The 11,289-nt window shown below is 37.9% G+C and overlaps 1 pseudogene; it reads right to left on the reverse strand.

The window, feature by feature from the left end:
* Positions 1–9,831: 9,831 nt before the first annotated feature.
* On the reverse strand, positions 9,832–10,758 carry LOC114618563 (annotated as a pseudogene).
* Positions 10,759–11,289: the final 531 nt, after the last annotated feature.

Below are 11,289 nucleotides of genomic sequence, written 5' to 3' on the forward strand. Positions count from 1 at the left end.
GTCATTTCAGCCTCTAAATCTCCCACTGGTAGGAATCTCAGCTAGGGTTCTCTCCTCCCCCCCCCCCGCACCCACATAGATTCCTTGTTGTCTTTCCCTTCTCAGGTCTCCAGATAGTCTCAAGGATGCCCCCACTGATTTTCATTCTCTCTCCCTGCCCTCTTCCACCCCGTTTGCCCTACACCTGATCCCTGTTCTCTCACTCCTTCTCATTTTCTCTTCCACCCAGTTCCCTCTCTCCATCCACCTCCAATGACTATTTTGTTTCTCCTTCTAAGTGAGATTCACACATCATCCCTTGGGCTCTCCTTATTACCCATTTTCTTTGGGTCTGTGGATTGTAGCATGATTATCCTGCTCTTTATGGCTAATGTCCAACTATAAGTGAGTATATACTATATGCGTCTTTTTGGGTCTGGGTTACCTCACTCAGGAGGATACTCTCAAGTTCCATCCATTTGCCTGCAAATTTCGTGATGTCTTTGTTTTTCATAGCTGAATAGTATTCCATTGTGTAGATGTACCACATCCATTCTTCAGATGAGGGATATCTAGGTTGTTTCTGGTTTCGGACTTTTACAAGTATAGTTATTATGAACATAATTGAGCAAATGTTCCTGTGATAGATCTATTACCAGTTTTCTGAGAAACCACAAATTGATTTTGAAAGTGGTTATACAAGTTTGCAAGGAGTGTTCACCTTGTTCCACATCTTGCCAGTACATGCTGCCACTTGAGTTTTTGATCCTAGCCATTCTGATTGGTGTAAGATGGAAGGAATCTCAGAGTCATTTTGATTTGCATTTCCCTGATGACTAGGGACTTTGAACATTTCTTTTAGTGCTTTTTAGCCATTCAAGATTCTTCTGTTGAGAACTTTCTGTTTATTTCTGTACCTCATTTTAAAACTTGGGTTATTTTAGTTGTTGGTGTTTAACTTCCTGGATTCTTTATAAATTGTGGATAGTAGCCCTCTGTCAGATATGGAGGATTAGTGAAGATTTCTTCCCACTCTGTAGGCTGATGTTTTGTGCTATTGATGGTGTCTTTGGCCTTACAGAACCTTTTCAATTCCACAAGGTCTCAGTTATTAATTGTTTATCTTAGTACCTGTGCTACTGTTTTTTTTTTCCAGAAAGTATTCTCCTATGCCAGGCATTCAAGGCTACTCTCCACTTTCACTTCTATTAGATTTAGTGTATCTGGTTTTACGTTGAGGTCTTTGAGCCACTTGGACTTGAGTTTTGTGCAGGGTGATAGATATGGGTATATTTGTATTCTTCTACATGCAGACATATAGTTAGACCAGCACCATTTTTTGAGGATGTTTTCTTTTTTCCATTATATGTTTTTTGCTTCTTTGTCAAAAATCAAGTGTCCATATATGTGGGTTTATTTCAGTCTTCAATTCAATTCCATTGACAAACATGTCTGTTTCTATACTAATATCATATAGTTTTTATTACTATTTCTCTGTAGTATAGCTTAAAATCAGGGATGGTGATACCTTCAGAAGTTCTTTTATTTTACAGTAATGCTTTAGCTACCCTGAGTTTTTATTTGTTTGATTTTCCATATTAAGTTGAGAGTTGTTCTCTTGAGGTATATAAATTGCATTGGAATTTTGATGGAAATTGCATTGAATCTGTAGATTGCTTTTGATAAGATGGTCATTTTTACTGTGTTACTCTTAAAGATACATGAGCATGGGAGATCTTTCAGTCTTTGGATATCTTATTCAATTTCTTTCTTTGGGAACTTGAACTTCTTGTCATACAGATCTTCCACTTGCTTGGTTAGAGTTACACCAAGTATTGTATCTTATTTATGGTGATTGTGACAGGTGTTGTTTCCTTAATTTCTTTCTTGCTCCATTTATAATCTGTATAAAGGAAGGCTACTGATGTTTTTGAGTTCATTTTGTATCCAGCTACTTGGCTGACTTTTTTTTATCAGCTGTTAGGAGTTCTCTGGTAGTATCATCATTGTGGGGAATTGTGATAGCTTGGCTTCTTCTTTTCCAATCTGAATTCCCTTGTTTTCCTTTTGTCTTATTGCTCTGGCTAGAACTTCAAGTACTACATTGAAGTGATATGGAGATTATGTACATCCTAGTGGAATTGCTTTAAGTTTCTCTCCATTTAATTTGATGTTGGCTATTACCTTGGTGTATATTGCTTTTTATTGTGTTTAGGTACACACTTTGTATCCTTGACCTCTCCAAGACTTTTAACATGAAGGGGTGTTAGATTTAGTCAAAGACTTTTTTAGCATCTAATGAGATGATCATGTTTTTTTTTTTTCTTTCAGTTTGTTTATATGGCAAATTGGAGCCACAAATTTGAGCTTCAAATGCCCAAGTTCTGAAGAATTCGAGAAACACCCCCAGGGCTCAGTCATAGATGCATTGTGGTTCATGCTGTGGCTTCAACCTCCAGTTCAGGCTCTCTCAGATGTCAAGGCTCTTTATGGATATTTAAAAAATACCTTTTATTCTAATACCCACCAGAGTCTAAGGAATTATAACAGGTTTTCATGCCCTATTTCATCAGATACTGCATCGAACAAACTCTACTGGTTTCATGCAGCCTGTGTTGAGAATACTACAGGACTTGCTGTTTCCTCATTTATAGAACAAAGAAAGACAGGCTCACTTGCTCTCAGGTTTCCTCCTCACCTATAATGTTTTCTTGCCCTGGAGCATGGCCCAACAGGACAGGCTACCTTCATTTCTTCCTACAATTTGGCTTGAGGCTAAAAGTTCTGGTTCAGTAATTCAGTATAATTAAATATGAATAATGTGCATTAGTGAGAATAATTATAAGATTTAAGTTGCAATTCAGTGCACAAGAATGTTTCTGTTCTAGCCTAGTCAATGTGGAAACCCGTTCTTTCAGGGAGTGTGAGACTGGGGATTGTGACTGACTAGAAATCATTTGATTTTCCGCTTATCTCCTGTTATTCATGCTGGGAGTCCACTGAGAGGTTTACTGTCATATGTTGCTTTGTGTCTACATCTGTGCACGAGAGACACAGTAGTCTTGAGAACATATAGAACCAGCCAAAACTAGTTTCTTGTCCTCGAACTAGATGAGGTTTCTATGGTCTTGTAGGGAGTGAAAGAACAAGACTTATGTTCTTGGTATGTCCCTTAACAGGCATTGGAACCTATGAAAATATGAAAAATAACATAACCCTTAGTGAGTTGGGTGGAGTTAGACTCAAATAAGAATACAAGGTGGTCCTATAACTACAGCATTGCTCCATGAGTTGTCCTCACCTGGTGTGGTTTTACTGTAACACTACTCAGTTCCTCCAGTCTTTGGTAGTAACACTGCTCTCCCAAACACTGCACATTGCAATGTCTTTGGTTAGCCTAAGGAGATTCTATATAGACTCACTCAACTACTTCCTAACATTGAAGGGGCAAACTCAAGAATTTTAGAGGCCTCACATGCATTTAGAATGTGAAACCAGCTGAAGTTTAAATTCAGCATCAGCTACTCAACTTTGCAAGTAGTTACAAATATATGGCTTGATCATTGAGTTCTAGCAGGTGAACAGAATTGGACAGGTTCATATATTTAACTGGGCCATCACCTGAGTGTGTTGCATTTGGAAGGGCCACATTATTTATTAAACTGTGTGAGGCGTCTGTGATTATGCCATAGATAGGCAGAGGTCTCCAGAGTCAATTGGGGTTGTCGAATCACATTCAATGAATGGCCCAGTGTCTCAATTGAAGAAGCCTGCTATTGAGGGACTCCCCAGGAGTAATCAATTAAAAGCAGTAGCATTAAACAGCTAACGGTGCTGGCAAATCAATAGTGGCAAGGCAAAGAAACAATTCCCTGCAATGATTTCTATGCAAATTCTGATTCTTGTACCTAATGACATTAGGATTCACTAATGACACATAACTCAAAGAAGTCCTTCTTTCTCAGTTAAGTGTGAAGCACATTTTTGCCCTGGCACCCTTGACATCCATTTGGGATGCCAGCTTTCGCTGCTGGGAAGTAATAGATTAAGTCGAGGCAGCCCAACTTTCTGTTTGTCTCCTGTGGGAGAGATGGTGAGATGAAAGAAGGAGAGCATTTCTGGAGTTTGGCATGGGCTCCTGAAAAGGCCTGGAGTGATCATTCACTCATTCATTCATCCATTCATTCATTCACCGAGTACTGAGCATTTTAACTGCTTCACTATCAAATATACCAAGGGCTCAGTTCAAACTGTTTTAAGAGTCTCTCCACAATCTACATGGACTCCCCAATATTAAATTTTATACTAGGTGTGGATTTTACTGCAAGATAAGAAATGAAGTAAGTACATTTTTGTATGCACTACATATGATCAAATCTTTCCCCAAACTCTATAGAAAAATCTATATTTAATGGAGAATTGAATCTCAGCCTTTACTGCAGTCCCCTGACTCATGCTAAGTACTGACTTTCTTGGACTTCCCAGTATTCAGCTTGGTCACTACTGCTGGTACATTCCTTGTCCAATCCTATATGGTGTCCTCAAGGCTATAAGATCTGTTGATTTTTGGACCAAGTTTAAAAACAGGGGTGTGACAACCCAGATGTCCCTCAACCAAAGAATGGATACAGAAAATGTGACTCATTTACAGAATGGAATGTTACTCAGCTATTAAAAATGAGGACATCATGAATTGTGCAGACAAATGGATGGAACTAGAAAATATCATCCTGAGTGAGGTAACCCAGACCCAAAAGGACATACACAATATGTACTCACCCTTAAGTGGATATTAACCAAAAAATTGAGAATACCCGTGATACAACTCACAGACCATACAAAGCCCAAATGTGAATACTTCAATCCTACTTAGAAGGGGGAACAAAATAATCATGAGGGTTAGAGGTAGGGAGGAACCTAGGTGGAAGAGGTGAGAGGAGAAGGGGGGCAGGATCAGTATGGGACAGACAGGAGAGAAGCCCAGAGGGCCAGGAGAATGAATAGAAACATGCAGCAGTGTGGGGTGTGGGGTGTGGGGTGGGAGGAACACCTAAAAAGTCCCAAAGATCTATGATATGAGAGGCTTCCAGGACCCAGTGGGGGTTAACTTAGCCAAAATGCCCAACAGTGGGGAGATGGAACCTAAAGAGACCACCTCCAGTAGGTAGACATGACCTTCATTTGAGGCATGGGGCCACGCACCTATTTTCAAAATTTTAAACAGAACTGTTCCTGTCTACAGGAAATGCAGGGACAAAAATAGAGCAGAGACTGAAGGAAAGGCCATCCAGTGACAAGCACAACTTGAGATCTATCCCATGGGCAGGCACCAAACCCTGACACTATTGCTTATACTATGTGGTGCTTGCAGACAGGAGCCTAACATGGCTGTACTCTGAGAGGTTCTACCAGCAGCTGACTGAGACAGATGCAGATACTTACACCCAACCATTGGACTGAGGTTGGGGACCCCTATGGAAGAGTTAGGGGAAGGATTGAAGGAGCTGAAAGGGATTGCAACTCCATAGGAAAAGCAACAGTATCAACTAACCCAGACCTCTGGGAGCTCCTAGAGGTTAAAACACCAACCAAAGAGCATACATGGGCTGTTCGAGGCCCCTGATACTTACATAAATAGCAAAGTACTGCCTTGTTTGGCCTCAGTGGGAAAGGATATGCCTAATCTTGTAAAAACTTGATGCCCCAGGGAAGAGGGGATGTGGGAGTGGGTGAGTGGGGGAGCTCCCTCTCAGAAACAAAGGGGAGAAGCGATGGGGTAAAGAACTCATGGGGGGACCAGAAAGGGGGGCAACATTTGGAATGTAAATAAATACAATAATTACTAAAAATTTAAAAATGACAAATCAGGGGTGTGTGCTCTTGCCAAGAGTGCTGAAATAGCCTTCCTTGGATGTCCGCTTGTTGATTCCTCTTAGTATGTATACTCACTGGCCTGGGGTTTGTTAAGGAACACTATGATAACACTGTCTGCTTGTAAGAATTTGTAAATCTCCAGTAGCCCTGCTAGGTTTGAGGACACTGTTTTGAAGTTTAGGTAACTCTTTATCTTCATGCTCTAAGTTTCAAAGCTACTCCCATTTTAAGCCAACAAGCTGACCTCTGTCTACTTTTGTCTTGACTTTAGAATTCAAGATTATCTCAGTTGTGATCTGAAGGACTTGAATTCTTCTGTCAAATTGTCCTAGGTAGACTGTGTGGATGTGTTCCTGTGTTCCTGTGTGTGTGTGTGCGCACATATGCCTGTTTATGTGTGAAGAGTGTTTTTTCTAAATTTCCTTCTTATCATCAGTGCTATCCTCCCATCTAGCAAACACTTTACAACCTTGCAACTATTGTATAGTTCCCTCAATTTAATTAAGGTCCCATTATGCACAGGTACAGCTCCTTGTAACTGTCTTATGTAGCATTTACTATAATTATAATGATTTATTAGGGTGATTTTTTGAGACAAGATCTTATTCTGTAACTCAGACAGGCCTCAAATTCACCTTCTTACATCAGCTTTCAGAATAATGATAATATAGGCACACACAGCCATGCCTGGCTTTAGGGTGATTGTTAAAGCTTGCTTTTTTCTACAGTTTGTAGAATATCTGAGGGTAAAAAAATGATCTTTTATGTTCATTGTTATAACCTCATCATATTGGGGTTCTCTAAAGGAACAGAATGAATGGAAGGTGTGTGTGTGTGTGTGTGTGTGTGTGTGCTCTATTGGAGTGGCTTATAGATTGTGATCCAAGTAGTCTCTCAACAAAAGCTGTCTCCCAACAAAAAGGCCAAGAATATGAGTTGTTCGCTCCACAAGACTGGGTGACTCGGTGGTCCTTGTCTGCTGTTGGAGTCAGAGAGGATTCCTAGAGAGCTGTCAGTCTTCAATCCATATTGGAATCCTGAAGAAATAGGTTCTAACATCAGTGAAGGAATGCCTCAGCAACAGGATAGACTTGTCAGTGGGAGTGAGGGCAAGAGGGCAAAAAGCACAAACTTCCTTTTCCAATGTTCTTTTATGTGGGCTACCACCTGAAGTTGTCCACATTTAGGGTAGGTCTTCCCAGTTCAAATAATTCAATCTAGAAAATCCCTCACAGGTGTGCCCAGCTGCTTAGATTTGAGTTGATTCCAGGTGTAATCAACTTGACAACCAAGATTAGCACTCATATCCTTTCACAGAATACTTGGTGCTTAGAAGGTAGAATCCTGTGTTGAATAAATAAATTGGTAATGTTTCCATATTTGAGAAGTAACACGTAAGAGACTGTTTTCAAAGATTTTTCATTTTTTATATGATGGTACTAGTTTATAGACTGAAAATGAAAATTATTTGACCTTTAGCATAACGAGAGACTTGGTAAAGAGTTAGTTTTTAAAATACTATTCGTTTATTAGCTTTTAAAACACATGTATCTGTCATGATAGTTGTTTTCATTCCTTACATTAATTTCTTGGGCTTTATTTAAATAAAAACATTTTTACCTAAGTATACAAGAAAGTAAGAATACAAACAGGAGTTGGAGAAAACCATATATACGTATATATGTATATACGAATATATGTATATATATGTATATATATGTATATATGTATATATGTATATCTATGTATATATGTATACATGCATTTATGCATATATGTATATATGTATGTATATATGTGTGCATGTATATATGCATGTATGCATGTATGCATTTATGCATGTATTCATATATATGCATGTATGCGTATATATGCATGTATGTATATATGCATATATATGCATACATGCATAAATGCACAATGCATATATGCATAAATGCATAACGCATACATGCATATATATGAATACATGCATGTATGCATGTATGCATAAATGCATACATGCATACATGCATACATGCATACATGCATACATGCATATATGCCTAAATGCATACATGCATACATGCATACATGCATAAATGCATAACGCATACATGCATATATATGAATACCTGCATAAATGCATAAATGCATACATGCATACATGCATACATGCATATATGCATATATGCATAAATGCATTCATGCATATATATGCATATATGCGCACATATGCATAAATGCATACATGCATACATGCATACATGCATATATGCATATATGCATAATGCATAATGCATACATGCATATTTGCATAAATGCATACATGCATAAATGCATAATGCATATATGTGCATATGTGCATAAATGCATATATGCATAAATGCATACATACATACATGCATATATATGCATGCATATATGTACATATGTATAAATGTATAAATGTGTATATGCATATATGCATATATGCATAAATGTATATATGTATGTATACATATATATATGTATGTATATATGTATATGTATCTCACACATAAGCTCCACATATTATTTATTTATAATAAGATCTTAAAAAGAACTCATATAGCTTGATAATAATAATAACAACAGATAATCTAAATTAAAAATATTTAAAGACCAAGATAGGCATTTAACCAAATATGATATTGAAATGGTCAATAGCATAATTAGTTATCAGGGAAATAAAAATTAAGAGCACAACATAGTAACACTATGTACTGATTAGGACACCTACTACATAAAAGAAGTCAACAGCACAAATGACTGTTGAAATTATATAGAAAACTAGTGGAACTCTGATCCATTATCCATTGCAATGTGAACTGGAAAATGTAGAAAGTTTGGCAGTGTCTAAGTCAAATATTTATGTATTCAGTGAATTTCACAAATCTTTTTCTATGTATATTCTCAACAGCAATTCACACATATGTATAGCAAAGCAGATGCAAGTGTTCAGAACACTGTTTTTATATTCATATTATATTTATTCAACTGATAAGAAAACAAGCATAAAGAAATCAAATGAAAGTTTCAAGGTTAGTCCAGTTCCACAATGAAATAAAACATAAAAACAAAAGACATACCATAAGGGAATGACTTCTCTAAAAGAGGCCAATGGAGTCATTAGAAAGTTGAAGAATGAACACTGTATTTTATTTTCCTTTGTGTATACATTGATCTTATCCTAACAAAGCAACTTGTACACTTCAACATTTAAAATGAGCATCCTCTTCCTTCCAGTGAAAACCAAAAAAAAAAAAAAAAAAAAGCAGAGAATGTCAACAACAAATAAAACCCTCTAGGTTCTGCTGATTCTCCCATTGAGTGGCAGGGCTCAAGTCATTGTCAGGAGAGAACTTTATTTTAAAAGTGTCACCTTAAACTGCAAAGATGTCTGTTAAACATCACAATTAAACATGCCAAAGGAGAAGCCATGTTGCCAGATGTCCACTTAGTACCCCATAGTGAGACCTCATATCTATCCTTGCTCACCATATATACCCCCATTTTTCTTTTTATTAAACAAAAGAAAGTAGACAAATTCATGTTGGTAAATGCTGTCTGTATTCACATAGAGACACAGTAGACAGAGAATCTATACAGAGAAAAGAAAAAAGCTAGAATTCTATGCACTGCTACACAGAGGCCTAGCACCCTCCAGTCTCCAGCAGAGCCAAGGGAACTGGAGGGCTTTTCTTTTTTTTCCGCAGATCATGGTGGTGGTGTTGAATCCACAAGTTTTTGAAACAAGAAAGGATAAAAATAAATTTAGAACAGAAATGTGGAGATTCTTTTCCTGTTGTATTTTGCTCAAGATATTTTTCCCCAAACTAGTTGAGAACCATGATGTTGAGACCTCAAAAATAGGGCGACTGAGCATAGAGGGACAGGGAGGAAAGGACGGCAACTTGCTCCCAGGGACTGGAGAAAATTAAAGAATAAAAAGAAAATAAAAATGGAGTTTGGAATCCATCAATCTTCTGTGCTAGGCATCCTTGCTTCATCCTCCTTTCCTTCCTCCCCTTCATTCTCACAGTCATCTTCTTCACCTTAATCTTCATCTCCTTCATCAATATCTTCAAACCCTTCCTCTGCCTCTTTGTTGTTGTTGTTGTCGCTGTTGTCACCACCACCACCACCACCACCACCACCACCACCACCATCATATCATCTGCCTCTCCATCATCCATATCAGGAACCAAATATTACTGCACGTGGGATTTGGCCAAATATCATCTTTGATGACCTCTCCTAACTTGTCAGCACCTGTGTCAGCATGGTCAGTAAAACAGGTAAAGAAGCTCTCTGGCTCTTCGTGCTGTCTCTTCCTGCTGGCCTTATTCTGTATTTGACTTGAGTATTTTGACAGATCCTTTCCAGATTTCTATTTGATTTCGGTGGACTTTGAAGATGGGTCACCACTCTCATTCAGATGAAACTCTTTGGAGAGAACTTTGTTTTCAAAGTAAGGATTTTCATCAAAATAAAAATCTATTCCATAACCTGATTTAATGTCTTCAAATTCTGTCACTTCAACTCTGGTCAAATAATGCAGAGTCTCCTGGTCTTCCTCCCCAAGCACTGCAGACACTTGTGGATGGTTGACAAATGTTGTTACCCAAAAATCTGGAATTTTGGCGATCAATTCTGAACTCTTCTGAAAAAATGGTTGATGGAGTTTGTTATATTTTTGTTCTACTTTCAAAATTTCCTCACTGGCTTGTTCATTAAGTCTGTCTATTTCATTTTGTATTTCATCAATATGTTCAATTGCTTCTTGCTGTTCTTTTTCTCCCTTCGGCAGGCCAGGGGAGGCTGACTTGTCCTCCAGCTTCGGGGAGCAGCTGGTCTGAGTTTCTTGGGCTGAGGCAGGATCACAGATTACTGCTTCAGGGCCATGGTGTAAGGGATTGGCCAGGAGACAGAGGCCAGAACTAAGATGTTCACAGCAGGAAGAAACTCACAGGCTCTTAAATATTGCATTTTAAGAGTTGAAGTTCATATGTAACTTTTTATTCTGTGCTGTTTCATTTTAATCCACTTTTTAAAATTTGTAATCAGCAGAATATTAAGTTTGAATTAAAAAGAATAATTAAATTAAGAGCATACCATACCAAACTTAATAATTACTTTCCAGTTTGACTCAAAGTCCTAAAATAATATTTCATAGTATATTTTGATTCAATAAAATATAAAGTAAAAATGCAAAGCCTTGATTTACTTAAAGTACAGAAATCCTGATTTTTTTTTCTAATAACACTTTTGTTAATTTTTGGGGTGACAATGTACTTTGATCACTTTCAATCTTCTCTCTCTGTTGAAGTAATTATTTAAAAAGGGCCACTGGTCATGCCGATTATCTATGCTGCAGCAGCTCTGCCTAGCTCAGTCACCATGTTTCTTGGCCAGAGGCCACATGTGCGTCCGCAT

Source organism: Grammomys surdaster, unplaced genomic scaffold (assembly GCF_004785775.1).
Source record: "Grammomys surdaster isolate TR1022 unplaced genomic scaffold, NIH_TR_1.0 60, whole genome shotgun sequence".
In the NCBI taxonomy this organism is placed as follows: domain Eukaryota; kingdom Metazoa; phylum Chordata; class Mammalia; order Rodentia; family Muridae; genus Grammomys; species Grammomys surdaster.